The sequence below is a fragment of the Microtus pennsylvanicus genome, chromosome 13 (genome assembly GCF_037038515.1).
Source record: "Microtus pennsylvanicus isolate mMicPen1 chromosome 13, mMicPen1.hap1, whole genome shotgun sequence".
Lineage (NCBI taxonomy): Eukaryota > Metazoa > Chordata > Mammalia > Rodentia > Cricetidae > Microtus > Microtus pennsylvanicus.
In genome coordinates, this window is record NC_134591.1 from 23,278,689 (window position 1) to 23,299,690 (window position 21,002).

Genomic DNA, 21,002 nt, shown 5'->3' on the forward strand with positions numbered 1-21,002 from the left:
GAAAGCTAGTGGCCCTTGAGTCTTGTTTCTTTAGGAATTTCACTTAAGGTTCTAGGTCTCTGGGAGTCCTTAAGATCCAGGCTACAATTTCAGTCTCAGTGGTCTCAGATTCAGGGTCTAAGTCCCAAAGGGGAACAAGAGAGTGTGGGGCAGAAGCACAGAAGTGCCATGGTGTTGAGGCAGCAGGCTCCCTCCTGATTCGTGGCTGCTGACAGTGGAGGCTCCTTCCTGATTCATGGCTGCTGACTGTGGCCTTCTTCTGATCTTTACTCACTATGGCAGCTCAGTTACTATCTCCAACATGAATCAGTGATGTAGAAATGATATTCTCTCTATTTTCCCTTAAGCCATATTAGAGATGAGATGATGTGATAGAGGAAACATAGAAGAAAATATGAAAGGTTCAGAAATGACTTTAACTGATCATAGACCAGATAAGTTTTCAAGCTGATTTGTAAGCAATGCCACGAATACCAACAAGCCAAGTTTCATGTCCCTGCCTACCTTCTAGTGTTTATATTCCACAGAGGTACAAAGATCTCATAGACGCACACATATTTATTCAAGCAATGGTACTAGGTCAAGTCTTGAAAAGACAGCTGCTCGCCTCACCTTGCTTTACCATAGTGATGGTTTTATAGAAGTAAGAAATGTACCTATTGTCTTTGCAAAAAAACCCTTAAAGAACCCCATGTTTCCTTCGTCTTCATGTGTGAATTACATTGGTAACTAACTGTTGTGGGACATGGTGTCAGAAATGAGAGGAGAAATATGGTATTTGTTAAGATCTAGTGCAGCTTCAGTACAGTACCAATAACATACAGCCTCATCTTAAAACATGTCTAACTTTATTTTTTTGACAGTCACATACATGTATATATTATGCTTTGATCATGTTCAGTTAGTTTCTCTTGTTTTTCCCTCCTCCCACAGATACTTTTCTACTTCCCAACCAATCCCCCTCCTACTTCCACATCTTTGTTTGTGTGATCCTGTGAGTGTCGTTAGAGTTGCTTACCAACCTGGGTGAGGCTTCTCTGCAGCAGCACAGTCAATTTATGAATGGCCTACACCATAGAAGATGAGTCCCTCTCTCTCCCAGAAGCTATTAACTGCCTCTGAATCATTGAGGGGAGATGGATCCTGATGCATTATTTCTTCCCCATCCATAATGGAATATGGAGAGGCTTAATCTTGTTTAGAGAATCACACCTCCTGTGGGTTGAGTGATAGAGCCAAATCATGCCCTAAACACTGTATCCAACAATGCCCCTCTCTTCCTTCAATTCTTATATTCTTTCTACTTTTTCTATTACACTGTTCCCTAAGTGTTGAGAGACTATGAGTAGATGTCTCATTTTGTGTTGAGCACTCAATATCTTATTCTCTCAAACTTTACCAGTTGTGAGTTTGATAGCATGGAAGTTTCTGTCCTGCCTGGTTCCACCACTGTTCAGTCCCAAAGAAAAACACAGAGGCTTATATTAATTATAAACTATTTGACCTGTTAGCTCAGGCTTAATATTAACTATCTCCTACAATTTAAGTTAACACATAATTCTTGTTTATGATTTGCCATGTGACTTGGTACCTTTTATCAATGAGGCATTCTCATCTTGCTTCCTCTGTGTCTGGGTGGCGACTGCAGACCTAGCCTTTCCTTTTCTCAGAATTCTCTCAGTCTGGTCTCCCTGTCTATACTTCCTGCCTGGCCACTGGTCAATCAACATTTTATTAAACCAATAAGAGTAACAAATCTTTACAGGATACAAGAGTATTATCCCACAGCAATCTGCAGTAGCTGCTATCTATCTACTACAGAAGTAGCTTCCCTGACCAAAGCTGACAATAGCACTAATCTGTGGGCAAAAATGAAATAGTTAGAAAAATATTTGAGGAACAACATGGCCATTTACCAAAGTAACTGCTTTAGGCTACCGCTGAGGCCTGTGTCCTCCTCATCCTGGGCTTTTTGAATTAAATTAGAGGTAGGCATGCATTTTCTCCCTGGAAGTGAGCCTCAAAATCAGGAAGGGGTGAGTGCCCCCATAAGAGACATGACACGGTTGCACTAAGAGACACATCTTGCTTAGTATTGTAGGATCCACAGCTGAGTAAGACAGTTGATAGTTTTCCTATAGCAGCAGGAAAAGAACCTGCTGGTGATAGGAGGGCTAGCTAGCAGGGAGGAACCTTCCAGCTCAGTTCAGCTCTGTTTCTCTATGTCCTCCTATCTGAGCGTGTGGTATCCTCAAGAAAATGATCTTTCCATGTAGATCATCTGTCTCCTTGCTATTGTAAATGGAGCAACAGTGAACTTGATGACAAGGACATCTGTGGAACCCCTGCCCTGATATAAACTAGTGTTTACTGTGAATGAGTAAGGGTTCTCTTTGCATTCTCCATACTTTGGACAGTGTGTGTTATCATTTGTTTTGTCATGAGAACGGCTGTTCTGACTGGAGTGAGATGGACTCTCAAAGGAGTTTTAGTTTGTGTTTCTCTGATGACTAGCAATTTTAATGTAGATCTTGAACACTTTTAAAAATATTTATTTGCCCTTTGTAACTTCTTCTGAGGTCTCTCCATTTAGTTCCATAGCTGTGTTTTCAACTGGAGTGTTTGTTTTCTTGTTGCATGGGTTTTTTTTTTGAATTTTTTGTAATCTGGGTATTAATTTTTTATTAAATGTATAGCAGTCAAAAATCGTGTTTCATCCTGTAGGCTGTCTCTTCATAGCTGTTTCCTAACTTCATGAAGTCCTATTTATCAGCTGTTGGCCTTATTTCCTTAGCATTTAGGTCCTATTCTGAGACCTTACTTATTCCAGTATGATGATGTTTTCCCTATTTTTATCTCTAGCCATTTCAGGCATTTTGATATTACCTTAAAGTCTTCCTTCTGCTTGGGGTTGATTTTTGGAGAGGTGAAAGATAAGACCTAGATCATTTTTTGTATGGAGATACCCAGGTTCCTAGCACCATCTCTTGAAGAGACCACCTTTTCTCCAATGAGTATTTTTAGTGGCTTGGTAAAAATATCAAGTAGCTATAATTGCTCGGGTTCATAGCTGAATGCTCTGTTGTACTGATCTACTGATGTCTTTTGCGCCAGGACCCCACTGTTTCCATCCATGGTTCAGAACTATAACTTGATATGAGGCATAGTGAAACCTCTAGCCTTACTCTTCCCCCACTCTGCTCAGGATTACTTTGGATGTCTGTGCTTCCAGATGAATTTTAATGTTTTTTTTATATTTCTGTGAGGAATGGCATTAGAATTTTGATGGGGATTATGTTGAATATATAGATTGTGTTTGGTAAGATAGCCATTTTTATAATGTTGATTCTTCCAATATGAGTTTGGGATATATTTGCATATTCAAGTGTCTCCTTTAATTTCTTTCCAGTATTTTAATGTTTCAGAGGCCTTCCACTTCTTTGGTTAGGGTCATTCTATTTTTGTATACATGGCATTCATCAATCAGATGGTTTCCTCTATTTCTTCCACAGCATGTTGGATATTGGTATATGGAAAGGCTACTGATTTTTGGATGTTAATCTTGTATCTTGCCAGTGTGCTGTAAGTGTTGATCAATTCTAAGAGCTTTCTAGAGGCATCTTTATGGTATGATGTATTGACTTACATCATCTACAAATAAGGATACTTTTCTTTTCCCTTTCCTTGTATGTTTTCTTTTAAATTGCTTCTCTTGTTTTATTGCTCTTACTAAAGTTTCCAGTACTATACTGAATGAGTGTAGACAAAGTAGACAGACAGCATTGTCTTTTTCCTGATTGTAGTGGAAATGTTTTGAGTTTTTCCCTATGTAATGTAATTTTGGCTATAGTTTTGTCATACATTGCCTTATTGAATACAGATATGTCCGCTCTGTTATTAGTTTCTTTGTAACTTTATCTTGAAGGTATGAATATTGGATCTTGTGAAAGGCCTTTTCTACTTCTTTGTGATGATAATGCAATTTATGTCCTTAGATCCATTTATATAATTTATTACATTACTGATTTTTATATGTTGAAATGATCACAGATCACAGTGAATGATATTAATATGTGTTCTTAAATTCAGTTATTTAGTTTTCAAATATTACAACCCCCATGTGTGTATATATGTGTGTTTATCTGGTTGAAGTATTAGGATAATTTTATACTGGCTTTGTAAAATACTAAGTAAATAAAGATAGATAGATAGTGTTGCTTCTTTTTCTGTTTTGATTTGAGAGGCATTGTGGTAGTTTTCCTTTGAAGATCTGGTTCACCATGGTACTCATCTAGGCCTAGACCTTTTTCAGTCTGACATTTTTTTCTTTCCTTCTTCTTTCTTGTTCGTTATATTACTAGATGTGTTGAAATTATTTAGTTCATCTTGATTTAACTTTGTTAAGGTATGTGTATTTAGAAATTCATGTATTTCTATTACTTTCAGTCTCATGAAATACATGCTTTAAAGTCTATTCTAATAACTTTATGAATTTTATTGGTATCTATAATAATTTTGTTCCTTTCACAGAAATTTTCCTAATATAAAAATAAAATGCAATCAATTTATAGTATAAAATGTATTTATAATACATGGCTCAGTGATTGACCAATCTTCATGCAAGCCTGATAGCCTGATTTAGACTTTTCTGAGCACACAGAAGTCCAGATTCAGTATCATACCCCTAGAATTGCGCTTGTCCTTATCAGGAGCTGGGGAGCAGAGGCAGCAAAATCCCCAGAAGCCTGGGGGCCACTTTGACTGGTATAAGAAGAACCAAATGAGAGAAACCCTGTCTCAAATCTCAAACAAGATGAAGAAGATGAACTGAGGTTGTCCTTGGCCCTCCACTTACATGTTGTAGAACACATGTGCCTGCACTAATACACTCATGAAGAACACACACGTCATACACTCTATAGTGGTTTGGAAGGAAATGGTTTCCAAAGGGATTGGCACTATTAGAAGGTGTGGCCTTGTTGGAGTAAGTGTGGCCTTGTTGAAAAAAGTGTGTGTCATTTTGAGGTCTCATATATGCTCAAGATACTGCCCAGTGTCTCACCGTTCACTTCCTGTTGCCTTTAGATCAAGATGTAAGGACTCTTAGGTCCAGCACCATATTGCCATCATAGCAATAATGGACTAAATTTCTGAAATGTAAGCAAGCCACTAAATTAAATGTTTTTCTTTATAAGAGTTGTCATAGTCATGATGTCTCTTCACAATAATAGAAACCCTAACTAAGACATACATAGCATGCACACACACACACACACACACACACACACACACACACACACACACACACTGTAATGCAGATTTTTAGTAAAGACCCATCACTAATTATTTTTCCTAATTTCAGTGAAATTATAGTATGTTGCAGTTAAGTATATGCGCTGACCATTATCTTTTCACAAATTCACATCTACCTAGGTTTTATAATGTGAGAATACTTGGACATATTATTTTTGGAGGGATTTTCAGATGAATTAACTCTAAATTTAAGAGTGAGCCCTGAACCCAGTACTAGTCTCCTTAACAGAAAAGAAGACATTGGGAAACACAGGAACGTGAACAAGTGAAGACTAAACATTGGAACTGTGCTGTCAGAAGTCAGAAAGTTCCAGGAGCCACATCATGCAGAAGAGGTGAGGGTCTCCCATAAAGCTTTCACAGGGGACCAACCCTCTCAACAGTTTGAGTAAAGATCTCTGGCATCCTATGGTAAGAGAATAAATCCCACTGTTTGAAGCCAATCAATTCTGTGGTAAATTGCAATAGTAGTGCCAGAATATGATATTGCTGGGTAGGCTTGATTCCCCCCCCCCCAGAAAAACAAAACAAAAGCTAGGCCAAGGTGTTTAAGAAATGACCAGGTGTCTTAGTTACTCTGAAGAGACAAGTCTGACACTGACCAAGGCAACTCATAAAAGATAGCATTTAATTGGAAGCTTGCTTATAGTTTTAGAGGGTTAGTCCATGATCATAATGGGAGGAGGCAGACAGGCATGGCACTGGAGCAGTAGCTGAGAGCTTTACATCTTAATCTGGAAACAGCAGACAGAGGGGAAGGGAGGGAGGGAGGGAGGGAGGGAGGGAGGGAGGGAGGGAGGAAGAGAGAGAGAGAGACAGAGGGAGAGAAACAGAAAGAGAGCAAAAGAGAGACAAAGAGAGAGCAAGAGAGAGAGGCAGAGAGAGAGCAAGAGAGAGACAGAGAGCGAGAGAGAGAGAGAGAGAGAGAGCGCAAAAGAGAGAGAGAGAGAGAGAGCAAGAGAGAGACAGAGAGAGAAGACTGGGTCTGACTTGGGTTTTTGAAATCTCAAAGCCCACCCTTAACTACTAATAACACTTCCTCCAGTAAGTCCACACCTACTCCAACAAATAACTCCTACTCCTTCTAGTTTTTCTCAAGCAGTTCTACTTCCTGGTAATGGAGAACATCCAAATATGTGAGCCTGTATGGTCTTTTCCTATTCAAACCACCACACTAGCTCACATATCTAGGATACATGAATCCAGAATGGGAACCCAGGTCTGATTCCCTCCCAAGCCCATGGCCATTCATGCATCATTCTGCCTCTGAGAAGGATGCTCTTCTTCATTTGGGTGCAGGAGCTCCTTTGCTTTTAGTGTATGTACCATGGGAATTCAGAAAAGAAATAGCTTGTGGGATTGTACTGTTTTGTTGTTTTGATGATAGATCAAAAGAAGTAATTGGAGCAAATGAAATGTTTAGAAACATATCATAATAGTGTTGATATTTGTCACTGTAATTATTTTATGACTCTGAGAATTGAATGGACAAATGCCACCTAGAAAAGAGACTCAGGCAAATTCACATTTTCTCCAGAAAAGCAGTTATTTATCAGTAGATAACATAAAATGCAAATAAATATCACACCAAAGAATTTAGAACCAAACAAAATTACATGTAATAATTCTATATAATTTAAACAATTAATATTGATAACTTATGACAGAGAGGGTTTGCTTTCTCTGATATTTTTTGTCCTGGAAACAGGCATCGTACGGAGTTCCTAAAAGGTGGCTAGTTATCATTGTGCTGATAATTGAAAGACAGCTGTTTGTCCTTGGGAAGGGGACACGGGAGTTTAACCAATACCCAGAGTACTCAGTGCTTTTGTATAGCAGAACAGAGAGAATCCCCAACTTGTCTATATCTGATCCCTACTCAGCCTCATAGAGACTAAAGCTGAATTTACCCGCTGGAGTAGAGATATTGGTACTGAATGTACAAGATCTGGCTTGAGTTAGGTGAGGATTGTGACTGGGGCCAATGAACAGATTCTTATAGACAGGATAATGGAATCTTGGGAAGTTCCACTCCACGGGTATTTAAAGAGCACCCCTCTTAGAATACCAGCCTCCATGTTGCTTTCATACCTTACAGTTCGAGACTCTCAGAACATTTATATCCTTTAAGCCCAGGTCTTATTCAATTAGATCTATAAGATTCTATAAGGCTATGAATGAGAGCTTGTTCGATTTCAGGAATTCATGAAGATACTTTATGAATGTCCTTCTTCATCCCTGACCTCCACTAGAGTGGCATATTTGAAAATGGCAAATCTGATGCTATTATGTTACATAAAACATTAAATTGTTTCTCATGCTTTTAGAATTAAACTGGTTTGTAAGGCCCCCCCACCCGGCCAGGCTGAAATATCCATTCCCCTCTGTCATGCCCTTCCATCCAGCCGAACCACCCATTCCCAGCCATCCTGCCCCCACTGCCCAGCTGAACCGCCCATTCCCCTGCCATCACGCCCAGTGACAGCTCTTTCAGGTCCTGTACCTGTCTCACTCCAGCTGCATTCCCTGGGCTCCTGGCAGGCACGGGCAGCCAGTTGGCTCTTGGAAGTGACGATGTGACTTAAGAATCATGGCTGGCTGATGAATTACAGCCTCTCCTCTTCTTCGGATTATCCGCCCCACAGATACACACAGCATGTATCATGTGCATTTTCTCTTTATGTAAACGTCAGTTCTAGAATGCGGGTGGGCAAAACAAAAGTTTGATAAAGATTTGATATTTAGTTCCTTGGTTTGTGTACTGCAGGGTTTTCTTTCCTTTCGATAAAGAAATGAACAATCAGATTCCCGTCAAAGACAGGTTTAAATATCTTAATCTCCTGAAAATTCCCTTCTACTCCTTCAGTGGCGGTGTCCCCTCTACTAGGTGGACAGCTGTGGTCAGATGACAGCGTGGGGTCTTTCTAGGCTTGCCATGATTTCTGTGCCAGAGGCTTTTTCAGTTTTCATGGAGCAGTTGCTCTGACCCGAATGTTATAATACAATATAAATTTCCAAGCTCCTTGGGGGAAGAAGCAGCTCACACATGGGAATTATTATGCAGAGCAGACACTTGCTGTTGTGCAGAGGAGCTTTCCCTGATGCATGTGTGCTGTTTATGCAGCATGCTGGAAATCCGAGGTATTCAATTGGGGGTATTGGATTTCTGTTGAGGTTTTTTTTTTTTTTTAATAATTTCATTTCTCACTTACGGAATATTACCTGTGGAAGTAAAAGCGTGCTGCATGAATTTTTAAATGCTTCATTAATCCATGGGATAATTTTATATTAAAATTGTATTTCTTCCCACGGGCTGTTCTTTTAGTCATCTCCTTCCAAAGATGGAATAATTAATAAATATTAAATCATGATAATCAGGTATTGGTTGGTAGTGGAACTGAGCATGAATTATATGCCATTTGGCACCCATTTAACAGAATGGTTGGTTGGACAACACATTATTTCTCTGTTGCTCAGGAGGGCCTAATCCTTCACATCTTTGCCCTCTGTATGTCCACATGTATGTATGAGGGAATATACAGCATTAGGCCTTCTCTTAATGAGTAAGGGGTGGGTATTTACTCATAGACAGAGATTTTACTTTCCTAACTCTTGACACTGAGAAGTGATTAAAAACATATAAAGGATAGATTCCCCTATACAATTACGAGAAAGTGCTGAATTTCAGAGGGATAATTCCGAGAATAAATACAATAATGAAAAAAAACATATCTGGAGATGGGCAGTATATTATATTTATTTATTGAAAAGACTCGATGGCTTTCCTAATTTTACAAAATCGTTGGGGAAAATTTTGCAAGTTGCTAAGTGTCTAGTCATCCTTTCCAGTAGCAAACTGACCCCAACTGACCCAGAACAAACATCGTTAAAGTAGACAAGTTTGGGGATTCTCTCTGTTACAGAAACTTTGATGCAGTCAATGTGTCCTGTGTGGAGTTTCCCAGCCATCACTTTTGGGGTTGTTGGACCACTCCCTACTGTTGAGTTTAGCTCCCCCTTACCTAAGAGCACTGTGTCCTCAACGCTGACGAGATAAAAGAGGCTGGAGCTTCTCCCGTGTTTGGAGACATGAGGCAGGGTCTGAGGAAGGTTCAGTCTCGGGCCGTCCCCCACCAATGCCACTCTTTCTTCTAAAAATCCACTTAAGCAAAGACTCCTAATGTTAGTGAAGTGATGCTTATGAGTGTTTTTAAAAAATTGTACGAAGCATTTTATGCTCTTGGGGAGCAATTGCTTGCTTTCTCAGGGCATGCTGTGAGATCTTCGTTGGCTCCTTGCATCTAGTCCTGAGGTGGGAAATATTTGCTGTTCATGTCACAAGTTCCTACAGCTGCTGAGTGTACCACAGCACAGTGTCTTAAAATACCACCCTGCTGCTTCCCACTCAGGGCTAGAAGAACACTGTCACCTCAGAGAGTGGCGTTACATAAATGCAGTTGTTGGGTCGAAAGTAGCAGGTTCCAGCACTTGAGTGGCCTCCTTAAACAAGATGCAAGCAGATCTCTTCTCTCTCCTAAGTTCTGCACAGCATGTGATCAATAAAGTAACCACCCACAGCCAGGAGCTTCCCCTAAGCCTTCCCCGCTGTCTGCATCTTTGTAGTTATTCACTCCTCAGGAGTGTGCAAACTGAGGGCAACGAACGCCACGCTCACAGTTCTGGGAGCATCAGAGGGGGGAAGTTCAGAATCACAAGTGTGCTGCATTTCTTCCATATGGTTGTTGCGTATTATCATCACGAACATGTGCAAAGCCTACTATTCATTACAGAGACTTGATTCAGAGTATGGAATCCACATATAATTGTGTGAATTGCAGATTTATACTCATGATTCCCATGTAATCCTTATATTAGACTTTACAAATTTAATTAAAATAATTCAAAATTAAGGGACTGGAGAGATGGCTTAATGTTTAAGAGAGTCTACTGCTCTTATGGAAGATATGGGTCCAGTTCTCAACAATCAGTGGCAGCTCACAACTGTGTAACTCCAGTTCAGGGGATCCGATGCCCTCTTCTGGCAACCAAGGACAACAAACACACGCATTGCATAGACTTAGTACATGCAAAACAAACACTCATCCATACACATAACAATGAAAATGAATAAAGCTCTAAATAACATCAATTAAAAATTAAGGATTTTTGTTTGTGGTAAAATACACATGACCTAACTCATCTTAATTAAATTTAAGCATACATTTCAGTACAGTCATCACCGTGGTCTACCCCCATAACCCCTTTCATGTGTCAAAATAAAAATATTCCCATTGAATTAAAACTCCCCATTCTCTGACAACTGTCCTTCTACGTCCTGGTGCTGTAACTTCATGTACTCTTAATGTGACAATTCATGTAGTTTCTTCCTGTTCACTACTCACTCATTTTGCTTATGATGTCTTCAAGGTTTATTCATGTTATAACATGTGTAAGATTCTCTGCCTTTTTGAGGTTGAATAATATTTCACAGGAAACAGAAAAGGTTTGTGTTCTAGGAGTAGATTCCATTTGGTCCAGTGGATAATCCTTTAGATAGCTGCTGGGCTGGACTTGCAAGAATTTTATTGCTAATTTTTAGATCAGATTTCCTGAGGACTAGTATCTGTAGCATTCTTGTGTTTGTCAGGATTCTGGATTCTCATAGCATGAACTAAGTAGTACTTCTCCTTCTTTAGTCTCTTAGAGATGTTCCTGGTGGAATGCTATTAGTTCTTTACAGGTGAAACCGTCATGAAACCGTCATGCTTCTCTATTTCTCTATAAAATAGACAAAGAAAACCTGTCTGATTTTTGCTATTGCAAGGATTAAAAATAAGTGAACTGTGTACAGCAGATGTTAAGTATTTTTCTGACCAACAAGCCTCTCCACTGACGCAATAATCCAAATCAAGCCAGATCAGACCGAATTAGAAAAGGCTCAGGTTTAATGGATGCCTGCACTCCTGGGTGGCCCCCAGGAAAACATGGAGAGGGGAAAAGAGAAACAGAATGACCATGTGTTCATTCTCTGGGGGGCAGTTTAAATAGCCTATGGGAGTGGTCTTGACCTCCCTGGGGCAGGTCACCATTTTGGTGGACTTTCTTGGAGGTGGAGTCTGGACTGTGGCCACTCCCAGGGGAGTGGGCTGAACCCCCAGCCAAACATTCCAGACATTATATAAACATATATATTCATTGTATATATGGATGCCAGGGGGCTGCGGTGATGCTTCCACCAAAACAGTAGGTACCTCTGAATGATAGTCACAGAATGAAATGTGCTTCTGATCTTCAGCTTTGAGAAGATACTTAAAGATCTTTCTGTGTCTAGTCCAGACAGTAGCATTGGTAAATAGCCCTACAGTCTGCCAGCACAGTCTTGCTAAAGATCTCTCCTCTGTTAAGCAAGGATGTCTGGCTTTTGTGAAGAAGAGCTGGAGAAGAAAGGCATCAGTACAGGCTATGGAAATGTCTAGAAAATGTGTTCCACCTCTTTCTTCTTCCCCAGTAGATGGCTAAGTCTAACATGTTTCTCCTAACAATCAGAACATGAAGATGCATCTCAGGAAATGAGTTGGCCAGCCACCTGCTCTACCCTAGAGTATCTCTGATGCTCAAAACATGAGCCAAGGGCAAGGGCTCTTCGTCCTCGCTGTGGCAGATGCCTTGTCGATATGTTTTCACTCGAAATCACAGTGGATAAAAGGAAGTCTATCTTGAGAACAAGTGTATACCTGGCTTTAACTTTTAAATATTTTGTTTTTTTTTTTCTATTTTAAAAAGTGTGCTTATTCCCGGCATGCTGGTCTTTGAGATTCAAGAACAATGTATCCTTATTCCACAGTATTCTCAGAGTTTTCACAATTATGGTATTTTAAACATACTTCTAAAAACTTCATATTCTATAAATTAATAGCTATTTAAGAATAAGATGAACTAAGGTTAGTAGTGCTTATAACAAACTACATGCTACAGGAATATTAAATGAAAATTTTTTAAATGAATCTCCTGGTATGGAACAGCCCTCCCATGGAGTCACAGGTGGACACTGCCCACTTCTGCATTGAGAATGTGTTGTCAAGTGAGGGAGTGTTCAGAAGACCTAGACAGAGTACACTGTTTATGTGAATTCACTTGTGGGCATTTTCCCTTCTAAATTCCCCTCTCTTGATCTCACTCCTAAATGTTCTCCTATACCCACACATACATGTTCAGTTATATACATGTATGTATTATAGGCTAGGATCCACATATCAGGGACAACATGCTTCTCCCCCCACCTCAAGACTGGGTGACCTTAATTTCTATTATACATTCTAAGTACATCCAATTTTTCTGAAAGTTTTGTGATTTCACTTTCTTTAGGGTTAAATCTTATTCTATTTTATATCTTTCCTAGGTTTTCATTTTCCAGTCACCTGTTGATGGACACCTCGCTTGTTTCCATTTCCTAGCTCTAGTGAACATAGCAGCAAAGGCATGGGGTGTGTGTATCTCTGTAGGATGTGCAGTTCTTTGTGCAGGACTGAAACGGCTGGCTTGTGTCATGGTTCCGCATTACAAAAAACTGAGAAAATTCAAATTGCTTTCCGCAGTGGCTCTTCAGGAACACTGCCTCGCACATCTGTGTACATCTGTGTTGTCCATGGACACATTTCTGGGGGAGATATCCAAAGAGGTGGAGTCACAGAACTGGGTTCAGATGTAGTGAATATTGGCACATTCATATCCAAATTTGCTCTTCCCCCAGAGCGGTACCTGAGAGTTCTGCTCGCTCAGCTGGAGTTCCTGGACCTTCTGTTTCTTGGGCTTGGCTCGTTTGTGCAGATTATCGGGATGGATTCTCTAACTCTGCCTTTTACGTTCACTTTCCAGAAGCCCATCTCAGTAGCACTCGCTTCATGGGCCTCCCAGCCTTGCTGTGCTCTTCTCTGTGGTGTAAATGCCTTAGAGTGTGGGCCACTTCCTGCCTCATGTCATTGAGGGACTGTGTGACTGTAGATGACAAGCTTCTTGACAGCAGGTCTCACTAGCACAGCTGCCCTCACAGAGTAGGTGCTTAACAAATACTCTGTCATTTATCATTACAGGGGAATGCTTCAAAGTATCTATTTGTGATAAATAACCAATCTAGTGGTGAAATTCCAAACTTTACTATACAGGAGATATACAAATCCTTCCTGGGTGATCTCCGAAATGGCTGAGAAACTGAATTATTTGATGCCTGTGAGAAAGGGTGCTGCTCTGTGCCCAGACTGCCTTCGATTCCTGTGTCGTTAACTGGCCTCTGTCTCACCCAGCCTGCAGGCCTCAGCCTCTAGAGCCTTGGTTCTCAACCTTCCTAATGCTGTGACCCTTTAACACAGTTCCTCGTTTTGTGGTGGTCTCCAACCATAAATTATTTGTGTTGCTACTCATTACTGTAATTTTGCTACTGTAATAAATCGTAACATAAATATTTTTAGAAGTAGAAGTTTGTCATAAGGGTCACAGGGTGAGAGCAACTGCCCTTGAGTGGCTACCACTTTAAATTGATCTGTGGTCTTGGTTCTTTTGATCTAGGACTCATAATTCAGCTTGTGGACTGTCTTCATGGTTGGGGGAAATGGGAGTTTGTTCCTGATTCACGAAGATTGCCCAGTTTTTGTGATTAAGCTGATTTTCATAGCGTGCCTCAAAAGTGGTGCTCCCTAGGGAAGTGTGGGGTGACGGCCTCCGTCGTGGACTAAGCAGGAAGGATGTGGATTCTACATCCTAACTGTGGTTAGGAAGGAAGTCCTAAGACTGAGGCCTGGCAACTGTGGACCCTAATGCCCATGAGGGAAATGCCAGCCAGGCCGCCCACAGTGCTCCTGATCTCCAGCCAGCTGCCCATCAGAGCACGCACCACAGGGAATCGAGTCTATCATCCTCACGCTCCATTTCACAGCGCAGAGGGAAGCTGGAGGACACTTGAAAAGGGAAGCTTCTAAATAAAGCAGTCAGAGGAACATTTGAAACTTTTCAGTGAAGTGATTTAACCCACAGAGGGAAGAAAACACCCTTGTCCCCTCCCCTCACCCCTCCAACCAATGATCACTTTCCTGCCTTCCTGCTCTCCTGTTGCTACTTTGTCTTCCCCACACACATTTTGCAAACCCTTGCTGTGGACCAGTCATCGCTGGGCAGGTGGAAATGTTCAGGGAAAGGGACTCCATGAAACACAGTTCCCTGCACGATCACGGTGTGTCCTGAGAGCTTTGCGGCTCTCTTACAGCAGAAGAGCCTGGACGGAACGGGAAGTGGGAGAAAGAGCTCCTCCATCTAATCCAGGCTGCTGACCTGTGCTTAGACGGTTTGCTCCTTATCATTGAATGTTGATAACAGCCTGCTGAAGAATGAGATCATCTTCAGGATACATGCTAGAAAGATGTACAGCCTGGCCTTCTCCCTGTGTCTTCAAGAATTCAAAGCTTCAAACCAGTTCAAAGTTCACTGCTTTCCATCAAAGAAGGCAAGACCTGATAAGCATCTGACTTCCTGGTTGCTTGTTTGGATTTGGATTAAGACATAAAAATTAAATGTAAGACGGTAGATGTAAAACTGTTGAGCGTTCCCTACTAGTTTCCTAGTTTCTGCTTTGGTGGACAGGCAGAGTTAGGATGGCTAAGCCGTGGCTCCCAGGGACACTCCTTCTGACCACAGGCAGAGCCAGCCTGATGCTGCATTGCTCAGTGTGGAGCCCGGGTTTCCCTCAGCGGTGCCCAGAATTAGAAAGCTCAGCAGGAGCCTAGAGGCTGTATAGGGCTCACCCTAGGAGTTGGTAGCAATCCAGACTCCCCCATTTATATTCTTTCAAAGGTAGAGAGATTTTGAGTTAGGAAAGAAAGCTGTTCTCTGTGCTGGGGTCACAGCAGCACAGCTGTTGCTCTACCTTTTGTGGTCATCCTAATTTTCTGTTTTGCTCTTGCCATTTACCCAATAAATGTCTTTCCAGAAAATCGCCTCACATAGATCCACCAAGTCTTTTCCTTTGATGCTGCTTTCTGGTCCCATTTTACATGCCAATCCTCATTAACTTTTCTCCCCTGGCCCACTGAGCTAGTGAACACTTGCTGTAGTCAGACTTGGAAGGCCCTCAAAGATACACATGGCTAGCCTGTCAGATGGCTATTCATCCACTACAACCACTAGATAATGGCTAAATTGTTCTCCTGGGGGGGTGGGGTCGGGGGCTGGGAAGTAGTTTTAATTAATTTCTTCTTTTATAGGAAAATAATTTATGAACATGTTATTTAGAGTTAATTTACACGAAAAGTACTGTATTAAAAAACTTCCAGTTACCCTCAGGATTTAGATCCCTGTCCCCATTTCTGCTACTGAAAACCAACATTTTAAAGACTCTTGACTGTTCTTTGTTTTGCTTTTTAAAAGCTTTTGGTTTTCGTTTTTTTTGTTTTGTTTTGTTTGGGTTTTGGATGTTTTGTTTTGGTTTTTGGCTTTGATTTTGGGGTTTTTTTTTTGTTATGTTTTGTTTTTTGTTTGTTTGTTTGGGTTTTGGGTGTTTTCTTTCATTGGTTGTTTGGTTTCTATCTCCAGTCATGAATTAAGTCCTGCACTGAGCCTGCTTCCTCTTTCCAGCTTTAGCTGTCTTCTTGCCGATTCCCATTTCAGAAGGTGAAAACTGTCTGTTCCTCGCCTGCCCTCCCATGATTGTGTCTGTCCCTATGAGTTCCTCAGTGTGTTTATGCCGTTGTTTGTTAGATCCCACTGGGGACCACGGGGAGCAGGCCCACGTCAGCATTAACCTGTCCTACTCTGGAGCCACACACTTGGCACAGCTGTGGTGGCTCCTGACACACGGCCTCCTGGAGGGCTCTTTGTTGTCATGGGTTGTGTGTGTGTTTCCCTGTATTGCATTTCCTATTTCCTAAATTTCATTCCTATCCCTTTTCTTGATTTATACTTTTCTTAATGAAATGCCGCTTGCCTCTTTAATTAATTTGGGTAAAAAAATAAGGATCGAAACCTTGATGGTGTCATTTGAAAACGTCACTATTGGACCTTTCTATGTCATTGTTAATTGAAAGTTATTTTCTTAATGTTTTCTGAAATACATTTCAATTTATTGCTCCAGTTTTTCTAATGTATCTTTTCTCATTTTGTGTAGCCCATCTTTTCTTGTTCAAAGTTGGGGTCCTACGGTTTCTTCTGGTGACCTTTGTGTGGGCCGCAGTCCCTGTGTTCTGCTTTCAGCTGATTTCTTATTCTGCAGACATACCCACACACCTGCCCTTCAAAGGCTGCAAACCTGGCTATTGGCTTCTCTGTTGAGAAATAGAGGGCACAGGCTGGTAAAGTCGGCTTTGTATGATTATAATGATGTAGTGGACACTGGGCACCTACGAAACAAATACAGGTTTGCTTAGCTCAGAGTCTGTGAAGACATGGGCTCCATTAGATTGGCCTGTGAAGACTGCAGAGAATGACAGCATGCCATGGTAGGATCCTGTACTGGAACAGATGACCATACAATCCAGACAAGAGGAGAGACTGGGCGAGGGCAATAGTACCATTGTGGGGAGCAGTAACGCGATCCATATCCAAACCATACCAACTGATGGGTACATATGGTGACTATTATTTCTCATTTGGTGTGTAACCCATCTTTCCCTGTCTGAAGATGGGGTCCTACGGTTCCTTCTGGTATCCCCTGTGTGGGCCACAGTCCTTGTGTTCTGTTTCCAGTAGATTTCTTATTCTGGAGACACATCCACACACCTTGCCCAGCTACAAACCCAGTTATTGACTTCTCTGTATGAAACCTACCTTCAGCATGGTCAGCTGTTTTTTCCTTAAAAGAAATCTCCTGGACCCCCATACCCTTTCTCTTCCATCTGTTACATCTTAGGAAGCTCTCCGTCATGGGAACCAGAGCACCAGGCTGTCTGTTCAGGGAAAACTGTTGTCACGTTTTGTCTTCTCCCAGAGGGCTGCCCTTTGTGCCGTGCCTGCAGCAAATGAGTTAGCACTGTGATAACCAGCGTGTTAAGCACATGCTGTTTTGTGCTGGCATTGGCTGGGAGAGACACACGCTGCCATAGCAGGTCCTGATTTCATAGATCAGGAGAAAGAATGGTATTGGGAGTCTGTTTATTCATTAACCAAGTGAACTAGGAGGATGGTTGGAGAGTTTAGAGGGGGAGATAGTGTGAAGGGGAGGAGTCAGGTCAGCTTAGTGGAGAAATAATTTAAGGTTCCAGACTCATAAATAATTTGGTGCAGCAACCAGGCAAGGATAACATTATAAGGCTTTGAATGACTTCTCTTCTTGTTTCCTAGTTTCGTTGTCAGTTTTTTTTTAAGTCACTATTTTAGAAAAGCATTTTTAAGCAATTTTGCCGGCATTGCTGGGTGGTAGTTTAGCAGTCTGATGATATTTTTCAAGGACACACATTTTATAGATCCAAGCTTCTTAAGAATTCAGTGAGTCCATAAATGAATATAAAAGACAATTTCTTCAAACATAAGGATGTAGAAGTTTTTAGAGATTTTGAAGAAATAAAATCTATGGCTTTCTTCCTTTTCCTGAAGATGTATAATGTATCAATATGTTCTTAAGTAATTAGTAAAATACTAAAGCTCCATATAATGTAACAACATTCAAAAAGAATTTGAAAGTCAGCAGCAACATATCAAACTGTTTAACATTACTTCTGAAAAGCAGATCTTAATAAAACCAAAACATAACTCTAAATCAATAACCAATGTTCTTAAAAGGTGTTCAACATGGACAAGGCAATATGAGGTGGTGTGGCCACCTCTTAGGATATCATTGCTGTGACTCTCTACTGTCCACTTTGCTTCTTTCTCTCTGTTCACCCTGTCTTTGTGTTCTGGGGTCCTCCATTTCCCTTTTGTGTGTGTTGTTGCTGCTGCATCTCATACAGGCTGTCTAGTGTCTGTCCTAACACTGATGCAGCCCTCAGCAGTCACATCTCATACAGGCTGTCTAGCGTCTGTCCTAACACTGATGCAGCCCTCAGCAGTCACATCTCATACAGGCTGTCTAGTGTCTGTCCTAACACTGATGCAGCCCTCAGCTGCTGCATCTCATACAGGCTGTCTAGTGTCTGTCCTAACACTGATGCAGCCCTCAGCAGTCACATCTCATACAGGCTGTCTAGTGTCTGTCCTAACACTGATGCAGCCCTCAGCAGTCACATCTCATACAGGCTGTCTAGTGTCTGTCCTAACACTGATGCAGCCCTCAGCAGTCACATCTCATACAGGCTGTCTAGTGTCTGTCCTAACACTGATGCAGCCCTCAGCAGTCACATCTCATACAGGCTGTCTAGCGTCTGTCCTAGCACTGATGCAGCCCTCAGCAGTCACATCTCATACAGGCTGTCTAGTGTCTGTCCTAGCACTGATGCAGCCCTCAGCTGCTGCATCTCATACAGGCTGTCTAGTGTCTGTCCTAACACTGATGCAGCCCTCAGCAGTCACATCTCATACAGGCTGTCTAGTGTCTGTCCTAGCACTGATGCAGCCCTCAGCTGCTGCATCTCATACAGGCTGTCTAGCGTCTGTCCTAGCACTGATGCAGCCCTCAGCAGTCACATCTCATACAGGCTGTCTAGTGTCTGTCCTAGCACTGATGCAGCCCTCAGCTGCTGCATCTCATACAGGCTGTCTAGTGTCTGTCCTAACACTGATGCAGCCCTCAGCAGTCACATCTCATACAGGCTGTCTAGCGTCTGTCCTAACACTGATGCAGCCCTCAGCTGCTGCATCTCATACAGGCTGTCTAGTGTCTGTCCTAGCACTGATGCAGCCCTCAGCTGCTGCATCTCATACAGGCTGTCTAGTGTCTGTCCTAGCACTGATGCAGCCCTCAGCTGCTGCATCTCATACAGGCTGTCTAGCGTCTGTCCTAGCACTGATGCAGCCCTCAGCAGTCACATCTCATACAGGCTGTCTAGCGTCTGTCCTAACACTGATGCAGCCCTCAGCAGTCACATCTCATACAGGCTGTCTAGTGTCTGTCCTAACACTGATGCAGCCCTCAGCAGTCACATCTCATGCCCGCTGTCTAGCGTCTGTCCTAGCACTGATGCAGCCCTCAGCAGTCACATCTCATGCCCGCTGTCTAGTGTCTGTCCTAGCACTGATGCAGCCCTCAGCAGTCACATCTCATACAGGCTGTCTAGTGTCTGTCCTAGCACTGATGCAGCCCTCAGCAGTCACATCTCATACAGGCTGTCTAGTGTCTGTCCTAACACTGATGCAGCCCTCAGCAGTCACATCTCATGCCCACTGTCTAGCGTCTGTCCTAGCACTGATGCAGCCCTCAGCTGCTGCATCTCATGCCCGCTGTCTAGTGTCTGTCCTAGCACTGATGCAGCCCTCAGCTGCTGCATCTCATACAGGCTGTCTAGCGTCTGTCCTAACACTGATGCAGCCCTCAGCAGTCACATCTCATGCCCGCTGTCTAGTGTCTGTCCTAGCACTGATGCAGCCCTCAGCTGCTGCATCTCATGCCCGCTGTCTAGTGTCTGTCCTAGCACTGATGCAGCCCTCAGCTGCTGCATCTCATGCCCGCTGTCTAGTGTCTGTCCTAGCACTGATGCAGCCCTCAGCAGTCACATCTCCTACAGGCTGTCTAGTGTCTGTCCTAACACTGATGCAGCCCTCAGCAGTCACATCTCATGACCGCTGTCTAGTGTCTGTCCTAGCACTGAAGCAGCCCTCAGCTGTCACATCTCATACAGGCTGTCTAGCGTCTGTCCTAGCACTGATGCTGCACTCAGCAGCTGCAACCCTCTCGCTGACTCCTTCCACTGTTGTGAACGCCATGCAGCAGGATCCCTCTCCTGGGTCTCAGCCCTGGCTGCCTGCAGAAAAGCTGCGCAGGTCTGCTCCAATGAATAGGGGATTATGAAGCACTTCAACTTCCTCAAATTTAACATGTTTTATATACTTTTCTATAAAAGCTTGAGGTAAATAAAAGAAAAATTTTGTGTTTTGTGGGGCTGTCCAGCTTTACATGTGACCTTAGTGTCACTTGCTGCCGCATGCTCTATGGTTCAAAGCTCAATGGTGCTTTCCTGTGGGCACTTTTGTTTGCAGTGCCCCTCCCTGTGGGCCCTGTCTCGGTGACTCATTGCAGTACAAACACTTCTCTCTAATTGCTCTTTTGACAGACTTTGTCTTCAGGTCACTATAACCTTTGTCAATACGGATAACTTTTCTCACTGCCACTCTATGCCTTGGAAGCCCAAAGTGTAAATAAAAGCCTATTTGAACTGTATGTTTAAGGTCAAATATTAGTCTCCAAATGCTAGAAGTACTTTGACTTTCAGCTGTGATTTCCTCGAGGGTTTTTGTGCAGCTATCACTGTAGACGCAATCCAAGGTTAATGTATAATCAACTCTGATAATGAGTAATACACCTAGAGCCAGTCAAATTGTAGTCTTCAGTAGTGTGTTACTAAAACACTCCCTCCACTAAAACTGGGACTACTTTCCAGGCACCTTCCTGTAAAAGTAAAAATAGAAAAAGAATCGAGATGTAATCTTTGAGAGTCCAAACCAATCGTCAGCTGAAATGTTTAAGATAAGTAATTAGATATTTTAATGAATATGGTATTTTATTCCTAGTTGAGAAATGACTTTGGAAATTGTTTTATTTTATACTTGTTGTAAGT

The 21,002-nt window shown here is 42.1% G+C and overlaps 1 protein-coding gene across 1 annotated transcript in view; it reads left to right on the forward strand.

Annotated features, from left to right (window-relative positions):
- Sh3gl2 (SH3 domain containing GRB2 like 2, endophilin A1) overlaps positions 1–21,002 on the forward strand; it is a 169,781-nt gene that overhangs the window by 136,867 nt on the left and 11,912 nt on the right. The window lies entirely within an intron of this gene.